The sequence below is a fragment of the Lissotriton helveticus genome, chromosome 1_2, assembly GCF_964261635.1.
Source record: "Lissotriton helveticus chromosome 1_2, aLisHel1.1, whole genome shotgun sequence".
NCBI classification, from domain to species: domain Eukaryota; kingdom Metazoa; phylum Chordata; class Amphibia; order Caudata; family Salamandridae; genus Lissotriton; species Lissotriton helveticus.
In genome coordinates this window covers 320,703,400-320,724,497 of record NC_136058.1, presented here as the reverse complement: position 1 = coordinate 320,724,497, position 21,098 = coordinate 320,703,400, and the positions used below count along the sequence as shown (strand labels likewise).

At 48.3% G+C, this 21,098-nt stretch overlaps 1 non-coding gene across 1 annotated transcript; it reads right to left on the bottom strand.

Moving 5' to 3' along the window:
* Positions 1–13,485: 13,485 nt before the first annotated feature.
* Positions 13,486–13,558, bottom strand: TRNAF-GAA (transfer RNA phenylalanine (anticodon GAA)). Its single transcript has one exon. It is a non-coding gene; the product is annotated as a tRNA-Phe (tRNA).
* Between the last annotated feature and the right edge of the window lie 7,540 nt (positions 13,559–21,098).

The window sequence follows — 21,098 nt, the reverse complement described above, 5'->3', positions numbered from 1 at the left end:
TCATGAATGAGGCGGGAGTATTCGGTGGCGGGACAATAACGCCCTCTCTAGACTTAATCGGTTTGTCCGTTTTGAAATAATTCTTTACCCTATTTACAAGGGACATCTTTCTCTTTGTTCCGTACATAATATCGTATCTATTAGCTTTCCACTGATCCCTTTCAAACCCTTGGTTTCTTGGATCGGGTCTAGTCTCTGGACAATACGAGTGCCACATACGATTTCTACGCTTAACTTTGTTTACAAAGTTACCTCCAATCATAACGCGTCTTGTAATTCTGTGCGACCAATGGGGTGCACGCGTTCAAATAATTTCGGCCAATGGGTGCGCGGCCCCTTCGTGAGACTGTCCTCACGCTCCGGCGCTTCACCCCTCCTTTACAATTCCAGCCCCGCTACCCGCCCGCTGCTTCTACCAATCCCAGCGCGGCACGGAGTGACGTCAGAGACGCTTCGCGGCTGACTCCCTCCCTTCACAAGGTAACGGAAACTTTCTTTCTTTCTAAAGTGCTCAGTGCTTGGTTATTTTACAACAAATACACATTCGCCACAGTGCTCAAGTGTCTAGACAGAAAGATTCTTTTACTGCAAGTAAACTACTTCCATTTACTTTTCACGCGCCGCGGGCAGATCTCTTCCGCCTACCCTTCACTCTAGCATCGGTGAACCTGTTATTCCCCTAAACTCATCCACTTCTCCGGGATATGTCCGAGTCTAATGTTTCCCAGCGGACCCCTCTGCTTTCACTCAAGCTCCGAGGAACCTGCTACTCTTCCGATGCGACCCTTACTAGGTTACGCCACTATGGGAATTTTGCCAATGAACCTCGTTACTGACATTTATTCACACACGTATTCAGAAAAAACCCCTAGTTAGTGCTTCCCGGTTATCCTAACCTGCACCTAACTTTCCTTAAGCCTGCGACCTCAGGACAATGGATTCTATTCACCACTTGCCCTTTCAATTCCCCGGGGAGTTCGGACAACACAAAACGAGACGGTTTACAAATGCATGGATTAATACATATAACAATATAAGAACAAGAATAATAATGAAAAAACAATTCATGAATTCCAAAGCAGCGTATCCACAAGAGAATGATCAGGTCTCTCGGAACAGCCGCTCTTCTAGCAGCATCAATATACTAGCAGCTACCGACTTAACTAGTCTAACTAGTCCTACCTAACCTTTAGCTAGTCCCTAACCATCCTCTGATCTACCAGAAAAACTGATAGAGCGCGCGAGGTCACCCAGCCAATAATTTCGCCGTTTCCGGCTTCAGGGCCCATATACTTTCAATTCACTATATTCATTGACAGGGCGACTTCACGGGCTGCTACCAATTTGTGTGTGTTCCCTACTGTTATTAGTCAGTGTACCCGACTTACCATCCACCGACACGGGTACCTATGACCTCAACGGATCAGGGAGCTAGCTGTAAAATGAAAGGCAGCAAATGCAAATTCAAATGACATTCAATACTGTTGTAAAATGACCACGGACAACTGGAAGTTTTAAAATATTTATCTAAAGTTCGTTTTCTTCTAACATGAGACTTACAAGAATAAGGCAATCAATAACCAAGATAATGAAAAGTACATAACTATAGAGAAATAAAGTCAGGGTAATCATTTAAATGCTAATATGAGATGCAAAGGAAAATGCTATGCATTCAAGGCAAAAACTCTTTAGACAGTTTAAGTAAAGCCGTTCTAGACCATATCAGGAAATGACAAACTGCAATGCAAAATATAATTTCTAACAGGTAGGGTAACATGGGAACATATCAAGAAATATGCAAATGACTTTTCGTTTCAATAGTTGCGGCAAAAGCATGGAAAATCAACATATGCAAAGGTGTCTCTTTATTGAAGCAAAAGTCAGAAATATAGAAAGGTGCAAGTTTAAAGAATTTAGAGCAGTATTTACCTAGACTGGTGCGGAAACCAAACCCTGGCCACGGGTCAGTTAAGGACAGGAAACCCTCAAGGAAGGATACCCCTCAAAGGACAGCAGGTGCAGAATGGACACCCAGGACAGGACAGGATACCCTCAAATTAGGAATCAGGACAGGACCTCAGGACAGGACAGCAAACCCTCAGGACAGGACCGCTCAGGACAGGACCGCACCCGCAGTTTGGAAGCAACGCCTGCGCTCCACCCTCTCTGCAGCTATCGATCAAGACCCCGATTGGGTCAGCGAACTCCCAGCAAAGTGCTTCGCCAGCACCTTTAAGGTTCAGTAAAACCTTAGTCTATGGTCAATTTCGGACAGAATGCTCCGCAGCACTCTGTATCTCCAGTCACCTATTGAGTACGATGGGTCAGTGACAGGTCAGCTAAACCAGACAAGTCGGACAATTCCCTAGGTGAACCCAGGGTAGATATACAGTTTGGGGACGGTGTACCACCCCCCAATGTTGCAAAGTGTCAGAATCCCTCGATTTGGATTGGTCCTAAGGTAGGATTTGGGTAACACACCAATCAAAACATTCTATTTGGATGCCTAATTTACATCTCTGGGTACCGCCTAGCAAGATTGGGGTTCCCATGAGAAACTGCAGGGAAATACAATGATAAATTTACATTGTTGCTGAATAGGGACACATGACTCCGTTCTGCTGGGTTTGCAGGTCAGTTCTCAGGAGCATCTTGCCCATCCCTGCCAGCTGGCCAAGTTCCACCAGCCAAGGTTGTCAGTTCCCCAGACGGAGGAGCATGCGCAGAAAGGCCCTCCAAGATGGCATTTGGCTCAGTCAGACCCCCATTTCCCGCGGTACATGAAAAGTAAGCGAGAACAAATTAATACATAGAAATAACATTATGAAAACATATCACAGGGTTTGTACTTTCAACTTATCACTACGAAATATACTTATGCAGTCTAAATGTTAGCTACATATAAACAGATACAAGAGCAGTGGCACAAGCAGTACCACATTATTGGCAAAGCTATGTATTACGCATGCGCATAAATTTCCCTCCAACTCTGCAGACACGTCAGGACACGTGAGTGTGGCTGACGCATGCGCAGTAACTAAATACAAGCAGCGGCCATATTAAAGGACTCGAGTAAATTATTTTAGTAAAACACATAGGCAAGCGTCAGGGAACCTCGTTTAAACATAAAGGAAACGTTAGTAAGACGTACAAATTATTACCTTGTTACACATAGACGAGGTTCATGAATTCGGCAAGTCGCAAAATATGCGAAGCTTTGCTTCATCACATTTTGCAGAGAAATGTTGTGTTTATGTTTCAAGCAACATCCATAAAAAACTTTATTTTACATTAAATAGGACCTCGCATATGAGAAGTGGGAGGGTGCCTCGGTGATTATTTTCTGTGATATTAGTGATCTGCTGCTGTGTTACAAAATTGAAAACAAACTAATTATCCCTGAATATTATATGCAAACACATTCAGATTTGGATGAGTGCACCTGTGCCTTGTCAGTGACGTGTACAAAGAGGGCATTAAAGAGCTGAAATTGGATCATAAAAGCTGTTCTGTACAGGGCCCCCCCCAAAATATGTTCCGTCCTGGGCCTCGAAAATCCTTAAGATGTCCATGCATCCTTCAAGGGTCAGGATTGTATGCTTCCTGATGCTTCACTCACTCAGCGGTAGCCAGGTTGTTCAAAGTGGGGAGCAGGGCCGGACTGGCCATAGCGGGCACCGGGCAATCCCCCGGTGCGCCGCATGGGTGGGGGCCGGTTTTGGCCCCTGGGGGCTATTTTTTGCAGCATAGCTGCAAAATCTGCCCTGTACCAAAATCGGCCGAAAACCGGCCCCGGCAAAGAGACGTGTATTTCTCTGGCTACTTCTATGGCATATCATTTGAAGAGAGGGAGGGATGCACATGTACCACATGATCCCAAAAAGAATTTATAGCTCAGAAACAATTAGTCATGGCATATGTAGCAAGGGTACACCACCCACAATGTCACAAACAGATTTTGTGGGGTTTCGCGGATCCAGCACATAGTTCATTCTAGAATAAACAGTTTCCTCTGGGATCACACCTAATGACGTAGAAATTAATCTTTTTTTCCTAAAGATAGCTGAAATATGTTCCTAATATATCGTGCATGACACTAATGATGTTCCGTTTTGTACTGGGGTTGGAGAGAAATAAAACCATACGTCCTTAAAGTTGGGCAATTTCACATGTTGTAAAGAAATTCTTAGCCCCCCCCCCCGACTTTTCACAGATGCATAGTTTAATTCTCCCAACACCCTGCCCTCCAGACAGATGTCCTCCCCAATAATATTATGACATCTAGCTACAGGGATTTGCATTTCCCTGCTGTCACTGGGGCTGCACTTGCTCTGAGTGACAGACAGTAGGGCAACACAATGTCCTCTGATTGGCAGGTGTGGCATGTGCTTTCGCAACTGCAGGATGTCCGGGAACAGAGAAAGGATCAAGGAAATGGAGCCACTTACTTTATTTAACGACAGACGGCTGCGAGTAGCGCCCATTAACTGTGCACATTCCCAGGAACATTCCCCTCACAGAGACCCGACCGTTTTTCTGCCCCAATTAATGTACACAGTTTTGCCAGTTTCGCGGTTTACGACCCTGATGATATATATATATATTTTTAATTGCGCCATTTCAAGAACTAGCAGTTTCCTGTTCCGCAAGCGCGCTTCTATGCTTATTTAACTCACCTATTATAAATATAAACTAATGAAGAATAGTGCTACCATCCAAGTCAAATTCATCTCATCTCACCATTCTGGTCTTACTCGTTCGAGAAAAAAGAAAAATAACAGATGCCACGCACCTTCATGCTCTAGGGTATTATTTTTGGGAACCCCTCCAATAAAGGTATGTACGTGTTAGACGGACCGGGAGGGTCGGCCGAGGATAAGGGGAGAGGTCTCCGGGGAGATCCGTCTCCAGTGAATCGTACAGACAAGTAACTTCCCCCCCCACAGACGGACACCACACAAGGATAAAGTTCAACGATACTTTATAGGCAATTCTTCAAGTACGGTAGAATGGTACAAGGAGGTCTGGACTCAGGGGTCCCCTCTATTCTGGTCTCTGTTTGGGAAAAGGGTAGCGGGACAGTCTTGTTACCAAAAAGATGGAAATAGCTCTCAATCCTCGAGCTCGGTGGTGTAGATGAACGGGCCGCGGCTGAGCCAGCAGGTCCCGAGATGGATGAAGGAAGACGACGGTCCGCGGCAGAGCCAGCAGGTCCCGATGAAGGTGGTGTTTACAAACGGTCCGCGGCCACGCCAGCAGGTCCCGACGACAATGAAGGATAGGGTGGTTCCCAAAGCCGCGGCAGCGCCAGCAGGCAAGACGAGGGTGCACAAGACAGAGCTACGGCAGCGCCAGTAGTCCGTCAAGGATGAGTTCTTCTTTGCGTCTCTCGACTCCAAGATACAACTCCCGTCCTGCTCTGGAGCTGCCCCAGTTATAGGGCTGGTGTGCTTTGATGTCCGGACCCTCGCACTTGGAGGTCGGGAGGTCCGGGATGAGGGAGTCCAGACACCCAGCAGGGGGGTGGAGCCAGCGCCCGGGGAGGCGATGGGCGAGCGGCACTTGGCGGGGGAGAGCCATCGACACCTCTTGCTCCCATTGACTGACCAAGTAGCCCGCTCACCTCCTGGGTGGATGTTGGTGCCGGAATGTCTGAGGCCTGGCCAGGCCCAGGGTTGAGGTCGATCGGGGGCCAGGCGGCCTCGTGGTGGAGTGTCCAAGATGGCGCCCAGGATGGGCGCGCAGGCCGGTAGTGGGTCGGCCTACGCGGTCAACAGGTTCGAGTGTAGGGGTCCCTGCGGGGACGGTGGACGTGCAATGGTGGTGTGTGGTACTTGCGTGGCTGGGCTCGGGCCTGGTTGGGCCGGGGGAGAGCGGCCCTTCATGTGGCCTGTCCAACATGCGTCCCCCCCAGCTGAAGGCGGGGAGAGTTACCCATCCTCTTGGGGACTCTTCTCGTCGAGGCGGAAGAACCGGGACAGGCCATCTGCGTTGGCGTGATCTGACCCAGGCCGGTGTTCAACTGTGAAGTCCATCCCTTGTAGGGAGATGGACCAGCGTAGTAACTTCGGGTTTTCCCCCCGCATCTGCATCAGCCACTGCAGGGGTCGGTGGTCGGTCTGTACCCGAAAGTGTGTGCCAAAAAGGTAGGGCCGGAGCTTCTTGAGGGCCCATACCACCGCGAAGGCCTCCCTCTCTATGGTGCTCCAGCGTTGTTCCCGTGGTAGGAGTCGCCGGCTGATGAAGGCCACCGGTTGATCACGGCCTTCGGTGTTCACTTGAGACAGGACTGCCCCAATGCCATGGTCGGAGGCATCCGTCTGGACGATGAACTCCCGGCTGTAGTCGGGGGCCTGGAGCACAGGGGCGGAGCACATGGCGGCTTTCAATTGTTCAAATGCAGCTTGACACTCTGGGGTCCAGTTGACTTTCTGGGGCTGATTTTTTGACGTGAGTTCTGTGAGGGGCCTCACGATAGTACCATAGTCTTTCACGAACCTTCGGTAATAGCCCGTGAGGCCCAGGAAGGCTCGTACCTCGGTCTGGGTGATGGGGGGCTGCCAGGACTGGATGGCGGCAATTTTTAGCTGCAGAGGGGCCACCAGGCCGCTTCCCACCTGGTGCCCGAGGTAGGTTACAGACCCTTGCCCAATTTGACACTTGCTGGCCTTGATCGTGAGGCCAGCTCGCTGAAGGGCTTGCAGCACTGCTCGGAGGTGGTGGAGGTGCTCGGACCAATGGTTGCTGTATACAGCGATGTCGTCTAGGTAGGCGGCGCTGAATCCTTCGAGCCCCGCCAGGACCTGATTGACGAGCCGTTGGAATGTTGCTGGGGCATTCTTCATGCCGAAGGGCATGACTGTGAAATGGTAATGGCCATCGGGAGTGGAAAAGGCAGAACGTTCTTGTGCCCGGGGTGTGAGGCCGAATTGCCAGTAGCCCGCCGTCAGGTCGAAGATACTGAGGTAGCGGGCAGCTCCCATGCGGTCGATTAGTTCATCTGCCCGGGGGATGGGATGTGCGTCTGTCCTGGTGACCGCATTCAAGCCCCGGTAGTCGACGCAGAACCGGAGTTCTGGTGTGGTGCCGGGGGCAGCTGCTTTGGGGACCAGTACTACAGGGCTGGCCCAGGGGCTGTCTGAGGGCTCGATGACCCAGAGCGTGAGCATTTTGGCTACTTCTTCCTGGATGCAGGCCCGTACCCGATCTGGCACGCGGTAGGCCCGGTGGCGGATAGGGGGGCTGTCCCCCGTGTCCACATCGTGCGTACACCAGGAAGTGACACCTGGGGTGAGGGAGAACAGGCTGGCGAATTGTGACAGGAGAACTCGGCACTCCTGGCGTTGCTCTCGGGTGAGGGCCTCTGAGAGTCGGACCCCATCTACGGAGCCGTCTTTCTCCCGAGTTCGTAGAAGGTCAGGGAGGGGCTCGGAATCCTCTTCAGCCCCATTGTCTGTGGCCATCAGGAGGCTGAGTTCTGTCCGTACAAAGTGCGGTTTCAGTCTGTTAGCGTGGAGGACCCGGAGGGGGTTCCGGGAAGATTCCAAGTCGATGAGATAGGTAGCCGGACCCTTGCGCTCGACCACTTTGAAGGGCCCTGTCCACTTGTCTTGTAGGGCGCAGGGTTCGGTGGGGGACATCACCCATACCTGTTGCCCAGGTTCAAATTCGATGGAGGAGGCATTCCGGTCATACCACCTTTTCATGTCCTCTTGACTGGCCTCTAGGTGGGCTTTTGCTAGTTCTCGGAATCGCCGGGTCTGGTTGCGGAGGGTTAGGAGGTAGCGGAAAACATCTGGTGGGTTCTTTAGAGGGGGCATCTCCCAGCCTTCCTTGACTAGGCTGAGCGGCCCCCGCACGGGGTGTCCATATAGCAGTTCAAATGGGCTGAAGCCCAGGGACTTCTGGGGAACCTCTCGATAGGCGAAGAGGAGGCACGGCAGCAGCACATCCCACTGGCGACGGAGGGGCTCTTCCAACCCCCCGATCATCCCTTTGAGCGTGCGGTTGAACCGCTCAACGAGTCCGTTTCCTTGAGGGTGATAGGGGGTCGTGAACCGGTAGGTAACCCCGCACTGTTGCCAGAGAGACTTCATATATTTCGAAATAAAGTTCGTGCCTCTGTCACTGACGACCTCCCGGGGGAAGCCCACCCGGGAGAAGATCCCCATCAGAGCCCGGCCGACTACCGGGGCTGTCACAGTCCGCAGGGGAACAGCCTCCGGGTAGCGGGTGGCGTGGTCCACTAGCACCAGGATGAATCGATGGCCTTGTTTTGTGCGCGGGTCCAGGGGCCCTACGATATCGATTCCGACCCTCTCGAACGGGGTGGTGACCACGGGAAAAGGTTGCAGGGGGGCTTTCAGTTTGCGGCCGCTCTTTCCACTGGCTTGGCACGTGGGGCAAGATCGGCAATGCTGGTGTACATTGTCCCTCATTTTGGGCCAGAAGAAGTGGGTCACCAGGCGGCTATAGGTTTTGTCTTGACCCAGGTGTCCTGCCAGGGGGACATCGTGGGCCAGGTTTAGCAGAAAGTCTCTAAAACGGAGGGGTACCACTAGGACTCGGCTGGCCCCCAGCTCCGCGATTCTTTGCTCACTGTACAGCAGATCATTGTCCCAGTAGACCCAGTGAGTTCCGGAGGTATCCCCTGCGCTTTGGGCTAGCGCTTGCTGGCGGAGTCCCTCGAGGGAGGGACAGGTCTTTTGTTCTTGGCGAAATTGTTCTTGCGTGGGCCCCCCCTCTTGAGGCCACTGGTCGGGGTTAGCGAGGTCTGGAGGTTGAGCTGGTTCGGGGGGGACGTCACGGTCGGTGGTTTCGGCGGGGGCGACCGGAGGCGGTGGCGCCGGCCATTCGGGTTCCTCTGGGCGGGGGTTGGCACGGGCGGTCATGGACCGGGTGGTGACGCACGCCCAGTCCGGGACGCCCAACATCCCCAGGTGCTCTTTTCGTTCGACTGCTGCCCATGGAGAGCTTTCCAGGTCATTACCCAGGAGGCAGTCTACGGGGGCATCATCTCGGACCGTCACCTTCAACATGCCGGAGACCCCTCCCCATTCGAAGGGGACGCAGGCAATCCGACACAGACTTTCTGAGTTATCGGCTGAACGTACAGGGCAGAGAATGTTGGGTAAGTATTGTTCGGGGGTCACCAGGTGACAGCGGACGGCTGTTACACTGGCCCCAGTGTCACGAAGGGCTTCAGCCCGGCGTCCATTGATGCCCACCCATTGGCTGTACTTCTGGGTATTAGCGGGTAGGGGGACCCGCGGGACCATGTCTCTCCCCCCTAGGCAGGCGAGAGCCATGGCGGCTGGCTCCCATTCTTGGTGTTCCTGTTCATATTCTTCTTGTTCCTCTGAGATCTGTCCCTCCCCCAGAGCAGCAGCGGCTACTTGGCGGGGTCTTGGGCTCTGGTACTGGGGGCAGTTTGGGTCGTTTGCATAGTGTCCGACTCGTTGGCATCGATGGCAGGTACCATTGGCTCGATATCCCGGTCGCGCTGGGGTGCTGCCCCGGTTGGCCGGGGGGGTGGTGCTGGTAGTGGGGGTGACCGGAGCGTTGCTTCTTCCGCGTCCTTGGCCTCCTCCTCCTCGGGGACGGTGCTGACCATTGTTGTTCCGGTTCTGTTCGTAGGACCCATTTCGACCCACTCTGGTGATCTCCCACCGGTCAGCTTCGGCTGCGAGCTGCCGGGGATCCGTTAACTTGCTGTCGAGGAGGTGCTGGCGAAGTTCAATGAAGCAATTGTTCGACAGATGCTCCCATACCATAAGATTGAACAGTTGTTCGTAGGTTGTGACCTTGCTTCCTTTGATCCAGCCCTCGAAGGCTCGGCTAAAGTAATTGACATAGTCCACCCAAGTTGTACCCGGGATGCGGGTGCAGTCTCGGAACCTCTGACGGTACATCTCGGGTGTGAGGCCATAGCGGGTGAGGAGTGCAGCTTTCATATGGTCATAGGAGGTCATCTGGTGGTCTGGGAGTTGCAGCAGGGCGTCGCGGCCCTCATTGAGGAATCTCCCCCACAGACCGGCCCCCCAATCGCTTCTATCGATCCGGTGTGCAGTCATAGCGATTTCATAGGCCTTAAACCATTGCTGGATGTCGTCCTCTCGGAAGTATTCTCGAACGACATCCTTGGGGATGTGTACCTTCTTCTCTGTTGCCCCTGGAGTGTGGGGTTGCTCGGACACCCCTGCTTCTTTATTCTGTTTGCGTAGGTCGATTTCAGCTAGTTTCCGCTCATGTTCATATGCCAGTTTCTTTTCCTCGAGCTCCCTTTGTCTCTGTTTCTCCTCTCTTTCTTCTCGGAGACGCAGGTGCTCTAAGTTGATTTTCTGTTCGGCCAACTTCAGTTCAACGTCCATTTTGAGCCGGGCCATTTCCAGCTCGTGTAGTCGGGTTCTTTCTCGTTCCTGGATCTCGTCTGGCGAGAGACCCGTTCTTCGCTCTTCAGGGGCCATGGGGGTTTGTGCTGCGATGTTTTGATCGGGGGTTCCGGCAGCCCCGGTTTCTGCCCAAGATTCTAGGGCCTGCTTAAAGTCATCTTTGGTATTTAGTCCGGTGGTAGCGATACCTAATTCGATACAGAACTGTTTAAGTTCACGATGGCTGTACTCATCCAATTTCTCCATCTGGAATTTCTCCGTTGATCCGCTGTCTTTAGTTGACATCGTGATTCGCCGTGGGGTGAGCTACTCTCTGTACGGTTTATGCGGTGATTCGGATCGCGCCGCTGGCCACCAATGTTAGACGGACCGGGAGGGTCGGCCGAGGATAAGGGGAGAGGTCTCCGGGGAGATCCGTCTCCAGTGAATCGTACAGACAAGTAACTTCCCCCCCCACAGACGGACACCACACAAGGATAAAGTTCAACGATACTTTATAGGCAATTCTTCAAGTACGGTAGAATGGTACAAGGAGGTCTGGACTCAGGGGTCCCCTCTATTCTGGTCTCTGTTTGGGAAAAGGGTAGCGGGACAGTCTTGTTACCAAAAAGATGGAAATAGCTCTCAATCCTCGAGCTCGGTGGTGTAGATGAACGGGCCGCGGCTGAGCCAGCAGGTCCCGAGATGGATGAAGGAAGACGACGGTCCGCGGCAGAGCCAGCAGGTCCCGATGAAGGTGGTGTTTACAAACGGTCCGCGGCCACGCCAGCAGGTCCCGACGACAATGAAGGATAGGGTGGTTCCCAAAGCCGCGGCAGCGCCAGCAGGCAAGACGAGGGTGCACAAGACAGAGCTACGGCAGCGCCAGTAGTCCGTCAAGGATGAGTTCTTCTTTGCGTCTCTCGACTCCAAGATACAACTCCCGTCCTGCTCTGGAGCTGCCCCAGTTATAGGGCTGGTGTGCTTTGATGTCCGGACCCTCGCACTTGGAGGTCGGGAGGTCCGGGATGAGGGAGTCCAGACACCCAGCAGGGGGGTGGAGCCAGCGCCCGGGGAGGCGATGGGCGAGCGGCACTTGGCGGGGGAGAGCCATCGACACCTCTTGCTCCCATTGACTGACCAAGTAGCCCGCTCACCTCCTGGGTGGATGTTGGTGCCGGAATGTCTGAGGCCTGGCCAGGCCCAGGGTTGAGGTCGATCGGGGGCCAGGCGGCCTCGTGGTGGAGTGTCCAAGATGGCGCCCAGGATGGGCGCGCAGGCCGGTAGTGGGTCGGCCTACGCGGTCAACAGGTTCGAGTGTAGGGGTCCCTGCGGGGACGGTGGACGTGCAATGGTGGTGTGTGGTACTTGCGTGGCTGGGCTCGGGCCTGGTTGGGCCGGGGGAGAGCGGCCCTTCATGTGGCCTGTCCAACAGTACGCTTATCGCCAAAATGGAGGGTGCAAATAGGAAGTCATCTCGAGGTTCCGAGGAATCCTTGCATCGTGAACACCTCGTAAATACAAGAGTAGGTGAGATATCCAAACTAGGCAAATATGTTTGTTTATGCTTATGTACCCTGTGTACTTCTTTTAAAAAGGATTACTGGCTGGCTTTAATGTATGTGTTGAAAGGGGCTTAGCCTGAGCATTGATCTGTCAGCGAAGCCACCATAAGTGTCAGATTACTTGACCCTACTATGACTTTTGGACCACATCAATCTCGCGCCCTCTTTTCAGAAGTCTTTGTCGGGCCTGTTGATGGGCTGTCGGGTCGTGCCATGTGAGCTTTGGAGCAAGCAGTCGCTGAGATGCGCTTTGTTCACGTGTACTTACTAAAAATATATTTAGAGAGTCGAATAGCGCCGCGTGTCTCTTCGCGGTTACTTCACAGTGCTGCATGTTTATGGGTTAGGTTCAGTATTTAGTCAGCAGGGGGAGGAGGCCTGCGCAATTCCCTTGCGGGAACGTGCGACCATATGGCGCCACCATATGGCGTCACGCGCTCCCGCAAGGAAATCGCCAGACGTCCACACGTTGCCATTGAAGGCAATGGAACACGTGCACGTGTTTGGTTGAAAAGCCGAAGTGATAGGAAGAGGTAATTTTGCCTATACAGCGCATGCGCGCTGCATAGGCAAGACCTAAAAAAGGAAAAAATGAGGAGAAATGTTTACATGTCTCCTCATTTATTCCTTTTTCCACAAGTGCTGCAACACATAGAAGGAGGAATACGCCTCCTTTGATTGTTTTTGTGCAGGAAGGTCTTCCTGCACATAAACAATCATGTCAATGACACAGACACGGTGGTGTAAGGGTGCATGCGTTGGCACTAGGCTGCAGTTTGTGCACCTGTGCACCGGCAGACAGGACAGGAATGTGCCGTAGCTTGTAGAAATGGCTTCTTCCTTCTCTTTTCTTTTGACGCAGGGTAACGCACCTAGAAAAAATTGTAAATCGGCTACTCATTTTGGACTTGCATCGCTCTTGCACCAAGTTGCGTGGTGCAAAGAGTGACGCAACTCCGCTCGTAAATAGGTCCCTTTATTCCTAGGAGTGAGGATATCGGCCGCAGTCCGTGCAGGTAACAGCGGTGTGGCCGAGTAAGGGGGGGATTTTGAAGGACGATGCAGAAGGGATATTAAATAAATAATTAATTTTCCCTCTTCATCGTCCGTTGAAACCTTCGCCCAACCCGGCCCCACCGCTGTTACCTGCACGGGCCGCGGCTGGAGGATATGTTCCATGTTGTGGACGTCACAATACGTGGGGTCCAAGGTCATTGAGCGTGATAGGTCCCAGGGTGTGAGGCTCACACGCAATCAGTGAGATTCTGTTCCGAGGCACTGGGTGATCAGCTCACCGTGTGTGATTGTGTCTGCAGTGTGTGAGTGACATCACTCCCTGTGGGATAGAGCTCCTGTGCACGAGGTGTGAGACTCACATAAAAAAGAGGGATGGTACCGGAAGGATGTATCATTGCAAGAAACGAATAAATAATAAAAATGAGGAGGAAGGAAGGACAGAAGAATAAAAAGGTTAATGTTGTTAATTCAACCTTTTCCTCCCCAAGTTTCTAAACGTGTAATGGGTGATGTTTGAGTCAACAAAAGGCATCTGCCGAAACCCGGGATCGAACCAGGGACCTTTAGATCTTCAGTCTAACGCTCTCCCAACTGAGCTATTTCGGCCGCTTCTGTTTCACATTTGTGACGGTCGTGATGCGAGTGACCCCAGTGGTGGTCTTGAGCACTACAGAGTTTCTGGGTTCACAGGTCTCATTTTCCACCTGCCCCTCTCTCTGCTGAGTGCCTGCGCCTCTTTCTTCCCAGTGCCCGGAGCCTGGCACAGAATATACAGAGCAGGGTCCTGGTGCCCAGAATATGCCCATCACAACCACAGCTGCAGGATATCACTACGAAGGCCTCCTCCCAGGCCTTCAAAAATGACCTCAAAGTTCTCCTCCTCCAAAGACACTTCCAAAGTTAATTCATGCCCTCTCTATTATCTGAAGGAAGACCTTTTTAGTTTAGAACATTTCTATTCTCCATGACTATGGAAGTGCCTTCCCAGTGTGTTCTTGTGGTTTGAGAGTCTGCCATTTATTGCAGTATTATCCTTCTACCTGTGTCTGGTACTCTTTTGTAACATGTACACATCACTTTTCTCTTCTAACACACTGTTTGCTACCTCTTGCTTTTTGTTTGCTTTCGATACTTGCACAAGTGCCACCATTGCCTATGGAACGTTTGTTCTTGTGTTTGAGTGTCCTCCATTTATTGCAGTATTATACCTCCACTTGTACTTTGTACGCTTTTGTAACCTGCACACATGTCACTTTTTCTCCTCATGTATTGCACCGTTTGCTACCTCTTGTACTTTGTTCACTCACGATTGTCACTTTTGCCTCATGTAATGTAACTTTTGCTTTTGTAATTTGTTCACTTGTAATGTTCTCATGTATCAGTTCTGTTCCTACTGTGAAGCGCTCTGACACCTTTGGGTAAAGTCCGCGCTATATAAAAACGCATAAATAAAATAAAATAAAATAAATTGTACCCCTAAAATACATATCACAATGACTGTGCCAGAGAATAAGCCTTTGAAATACACTTCTGCACCCAAAGATGCCCCCGCCAGGTGACTGTGCCACAGAATGCGCCAATCAGAACCAAGGCGCTTTAAACGCGTCCATCCGAATTATTGAGCCATAGAAAATACACGGGACATTTAAAGAGAGACAGAATTCCCGCATCTCGGGGTGCACCAATCAGAGTGAACGAGGGCAGAGACCGTCCTTCTAACTTCACTCTGCACAGAAACAACCCGAACATTACAAATATAACTAAGGCCCTTCTCAGAGAGCCCTCTTGTGTCTGAATGGGGTCTCAGCCCTGCTGCTGTGTCCAGTGTGCACCCCCACGGCTCACCTTTCTGTCTCCGAGGTTGGTTTCTTTTTTTTTTATTTCAAAAAATGTTATTGAAAATAAATGTTTACATATACAGAAAAGAACAGTTGTCATAATTCTTGGCAGTTTCAACAATGTGTACCGACCGTTTGGCTTATAGTGGAGCACAATAGAGAAGAGAAGGAGAGAGAAAGAAAAGAAGGGGGAGGGTTCTTACGGCCTCAGATGGGCGTCGAGGGCTTCCCACATATCTCCTCTGGCTGAGTGGTTCGCCGCCTGGTGGTTGGCTGTGATGTTGTCTGCCCCCCGTAGGAATGTTACCCAGTTGAACCAGCGTTTGAAATGGCTTTGCTAGTGTTTTTCCAGTTCCCCAGGATTGTTTTAACGGCTGCTGTCAGCAGAACATCGACTAGTTTGCGGTTTTCCTTGGAATCAAGCTGGGGGGCCTGGAAGGCCATGGCTATGCCTGCTAGGCCACGTTGTGTTTGGCAACCTGTGATCGTGTCTATGAGGTTGTAGACTTTGTTCCAGAAGGTTTTGACTTTGGTGCAATTGTATAGCTTGTGAGCTAGGTCTCCCCTTTCTTTGTGGCAGTTCCAGCAGGTGCCGCTTTAGCTCGCACCCACTGTTTCTAGCTTCGCTGGTGTCCAGTGTAGCCTGTGTAGTATCCAGTATTTTGTTTGTGCTAGTTGCGCGGTTATCTTGTTCTTAGATGCCGATGTCCATAGTCTGGCCCACTAAGCTAATGTCGAAATGATTTGTATATAGAGTGATAAAGAATATGTGAGAAGAGATATATCCTCTAACATAGCTTTAGTTACAGGAATATTACAGTGTATTTTTTTAAATTTCAGATACCCTGCACACACGTGAGGATGAAAGAATAAAACCATTTCTAAGCTGGTCCTGAGGAAGGTGGTCTAAACCCACCGAAACGCGCGTAGACCTGGCGTTAGAAAACATATACGATCTGTGTTACCTCAAACTTAGAGATTGTTTTAAAACTTGTAAGATTGTGGAACGGTATGAGTGGTATGTATGTGAGCTAGTTAGTGTGTGTAACAGGGCAATTGTTGTTTTTCTCACTTATTTTTCAGAGCAAACATTATATTTTGGAGAGATTGTATAAACTATGATATCTATCTTTGCACTTTCAAAATTGTTTGGATTAATACCAATGCTAATGAATTGATGATCACTATGAAAAAAGATTCAAAATGAGAAAAAAACTGTTTTAAATAATTTTGATAAAATTCACCCAAAAAAAAGAAATAAAAGATATTTAATGAAAGAAAATACACTGTTGTTCCTGTACTAAATGAAAGGTTAATTGTTAAATTTTGAGAGCAAAGCCAGAAAAGAAACTATGATTTGACCATGGGGGAATCTTATTATTTTTTTATATAAAGTGTAGTCCCCTCTTTTCCCTGGTCATAGAAGTATCTGTAGAGGGGGTCCCAAACTTTATGTTATTACATTCACGGTTGTTTAACTGTGGGATATTCAATTAAAACTAAGATTGGAACTTCTTTCCATTCTGGGTTAGATTGACATTACTGTGGGATATCATTGCACCAGAACAGTGGCACCACAGAAATAGAGGCTCCCGATCAAAAATTAACCCAGACTTGCCAATCTAAATAAGACAGTCATTAAGTAACTTTGTATCATCATGGACAAACTTGAAACATTTGGGTTTACAGATGAAGAATTTAGCTCCCTATTGGGATTAGTAACCGATGAAAATAATCCTGTGTCAACAACACTAGGAGACAATAGTGAATGGCAAAATCTTTTAAATCTAAAAAAGAAAATGAAACGTATAGAATCACATGCATTCTATATGCTTGCATATCTGAAAGAGGGAGTAATTCCATCAGGCCTGAGGGTCCGTAATGCCCCAGCTTTGTTTATTGAAGTTCGCAAATTTCTGGAGCGGTGGTCCCTGATTTCAAACCGCTGCTCCAGAGATTGGATGATGTTAATCATCAAAACTGTGAAAGACCTTCTGACAGCCCTTAGCAAAGAAATTGAGGAGCTGGAAGAGAAGTTAAAGACCTCTAGTGCAGTCGATGATGCAAAAAATAAACTTGAAAAAATCCAATTAGAGATGAAGGATTTTGACACCTATCTAACTAATAAGAAAACTGAGAAATTGAAGAAGGATGTTCGTTGGTTTACGAAAGAAAAGATCTATCCGTATCTAAATCCCAATTATTATCAGGGAGGGCACCAAGCCAGTTACAACTCAAATTATGACAACACCTATAAGAGAAATTACACCAATTTCTCAGACACAGGTTCCTCTGATTCAGACCCAGATAACTATCAGGATTCAGGGAGAGGGCGTTATAATTCCAGACCCTCATACAGGGGTAGGCAAGGATACCAAAACACTCAGACTCGGGGTTTTTTATCGAGAGGCAACTACAGAGGAAAGAATGTGCACTGGCAACAGGGCAGGGGAGGTCACCAAACGATGAGCCCTCAACCTCAGCAAAGATACGTGAAGACGAGAAACCAGCAATACTGGTGGTAGACTCAAGGGAAAATAAAAATACAGACAGAATAGGAGACACAAAGCCAATTTACAATCTATCATCTTCTACTTTGAATAATGAAGAAATGTCTGTCTTGAGCCGAGGTCTATCATTTGTCCCTTGTGCCCCACTGAACAAATTCAAACTTCATGAGGACTTGTTCGCTTTCTTTAGAAAAGTCAGGCTTAAGAAGTTCTTTGAAGGTAGAACAAGAGAAGATGAAAACCTTAATCTATCGGGTTGCAAACCGCCATCAAGTTTTACACCAACCCTAGACGTAGTAGGGCCAGAGGTCCAAATTTTTGAACGTAGGGTTCTAAAAGACATCACACGTCTTCTTTCAGGAACAAATAGACCTAACTTTAACCTAACAAAACAAGAAAACTTAGCCCTCAAAAACATCGAAAAGAACAATGCTTTGACAATAAAACCATGTGATAAAGGCGGGGCTATCACAGTCTTTGATAAAAGTGAATACGACAGAAAGATGTTTGGAAATGCTGAGTGTCGAAGAACATTATAGGCCAGCCCATCCAAGAGAATTGCAACGGCTCAATGCAACTATAAAGGAACTTACCAATAACGCATTTGAAGAAGGATTCATCTGTGAAGATGAACTAATGTTTCTGAATAAAACCTGCCCAGTGACCCCGGCCTTGTATGGCCTGCCCAAGACGCATAAAAATGAAGTCAGCCCCCCCCCCATGCGACCAATCATTTTTACGATTGGGTCGAGTACAGAACCCTTATCTAAATATGTAGATAAATTCCTGTGCCCTCTTACGCAGAAATATGAATCATTTGTCCGTGACACAGGGGACATGATTGTCAAGGTAGAGGGAACTGTATTTGATGCAAGGACGGACATACTGGTATCGCTTGACATTGAGGCGTTGTACACCAACATACGTCAATGTCAGGCGTTACAATCGGTATCATCACTACTGCAAAGATATCCTGATAACCGTCCAGACAGGTTTATCTTACAATGCCTTGAGGTTGTCCTGTTGAATAACTACTTTGACTATGATGGTGCCCTTTACAAACAAGTGAAGGGCACCAGCATGGGGGCATCTTGCACGCCCAGTGTAGCGAATGCCTACATGGGCGAATGGGAATTGCGACATGTATACAATGAAGTTGCCCCCTTTTTTGAAAATGTTCATTTATGGCGTCGATTTATCGATGATATTTTTTTTGTTTGGCATGGCACAGAAGCCCAATTGAAGGACTACATATTCTGGCTAAATTCAAGTGATCCTAACTTAAAGTTCACCTCCAATTACCACACTAATAAGGTGGAGTTCCTAGATATTGAGATAAATGGCAGTAGTGGAATTTTAGAAGTAAGTCTATACAGGAAACCTACAGCTAAAAATACCATCTTACAATTTGGGAGTTTCCATCCACACTGCCAAAAGGACTCTATTCCCTTTGGCGAATTTCTCAGGATACGCCGTAATTGCACCAACCTGATGGAATATCAACGTCATGGGGAAGAACTGAAAATTAGATTGCTCAAAAGAGGTTATCCTTATCGTCTGATTCGGCAAGCTTTTAAAAGAGCAAAATATTTTGATCGGGACTCCTTACTAATTGGCACAAAAAGGAAACCTGTAGATCGTATCACCTGTGTTATTAATCACTCCCCATTGAATTATAAAATCAAAAATATAATCAATAAAAACTGGAATATACTGGAAACAGAAGAGAGTGAGAGCTTTGGAACAAAACCCCTAGTAGCTTACAGGAGGAACAAAAACCTAAGAGACCGGCTGGTCCACACTAGGAATAAACAGAAAACAGGGAACATTCAGATATCAATAACAGGACAAAGTCCGGTACTCGGTAATCACAGATGCGGGTCTTGCCATGCCTGTGAAGCAGCAATTACAACTGAATCAATCAATTATAACAACTTTGAAGTAACTCTGAGAGCGTTAACAAACTGTAGGAGTAGCAATGTTGTATATACAATTCTGTGGCCTTGCTTATATTGGAGAAACAGGCAGGGAATTCCGCACTAGATTTAGCGAACACAAATCTGCAGTTAGAATGAAGAAAACATCAGCACCGTTGGTACAACATTGTATAGATTTGAACCATAACGAAAGCGAACTTCGTTGGTGTATTTTAGAGAAAGTTCAACTCAGATTAGGTCAAACTATGGAGCATACTCGCAAAAAACGCGAGAGTTTTGGGATTTTTCAGTTAGACAGTATTCGCAAAGGACTGAACGAAAATATCGCATGGTTTGTCACCAAGCATACATAAATTGATATATTCTGTCCATTGTAGCTCAAAGAGCTGCAGATTTTAGCCACAGTACTAAATAGGTAGTCCTTAAGTAACTGACAATTTGATTTTGCAACGATGTCTTGCTGATAATAAGACGATCTGGATAAGGAGTACAATTTAAATGAGGTAATGTTGTGACAGAATTACGCCATGCAATAATGAATTTTTGTAACATTGTAGATTAATGAAAATGGGGCAATGCCAAGATAGAATTAGGTAATTCGAGATTGATTCTTTGAAACCTCATAGCATATAGCAGCGCGGGGACAACAGAATATCGACTATTGGATTTCTTGCCACCAAAACATTAAACATCCTAATCTTCTCCCCATGCAAAGATGGCGCCCACAATAAATCTGAAAGGGAACTTAAAACGATACTTTGCCAGTCAAACTCCACGATCATAGACAAAATAAGTTAGATCAAAATGGTAAGATCGTTAAATGTGGTGTTTGGATCTGTGGAAAATTAACATCCAAAACCAGAAAGGATATCAATATCACTCGAAAGAATTAATCTGATCCCGTTCTAACATGGCGCTGAGAATTCGACGGGAAATTAAGACAATCTCTTCCGGTGCGACATACTACGGTAACGTCTATGGCGGGGAAGTTGTGGACACTATTTAAGATCTAACCAGAACTATCAACAATAGCGTGGGCTACGGAAGGGGAGAGCAGGCAGGAGGAGCATATATGCAGGACGTCGCACCGAAATCAGGTAAGCGCCGTGAATTCGTGCGTCAGATAATACCTGGGTCACATAATACTTAGTAAACCTGGAGTCGTCTAGTTAAATTGGGCGTTTGTAAATTTAATGCCCTTCAAAGAGAAGAGGTAATGATCTGTGACATTATTAGGAGAAGCGCCAAACTTGAATCAAGCAATCTTTAGCGTGTTTGCAATAAAGCAAAACTATATGCATCACACTATGGTTTGGAAATTATTGGCTGCATATAACATTTAGCAACCCTCGGCACGTCTGTAATAGTATAATACCGCCCGTACTAACATTAGTTGTGGTAGCATTGGCTACATATAAAAGGATTATGTCATCATCTATAGAAGACATGCGAGGCGTTAAAAAAGTAAAGAATACGCACTCGATAGATTTAATGTTTACAGGTATCCAAAGGGGGAGAAGGATTAAAATACGCATGCTTGCTGTTTCCAAGGAGTATCATATGGAAATAATATAATAACGATAAAAATTTCCTTTGTTTTTTTGACCCAAACACTGCAATAAACTTGGGAGCGATGCATAGAGAAGAGAGTTTGGTCGGTTGATAGGCGAAGTATAAGAAAATTCAAAGCTAGCTTCACTATAAGGTTTACTAAGGTGGGTCACTCGTACTGATTAAATTCACTATCCATGATAAAGTGAGAAAAAGAAACTGACTATCCGTTATTGCTTTCCAGGACAAATAGAAAAAGACCTACAAAAATAAAGACACCCCAACCTGCACTCCCCTGCATCAAGGAAAG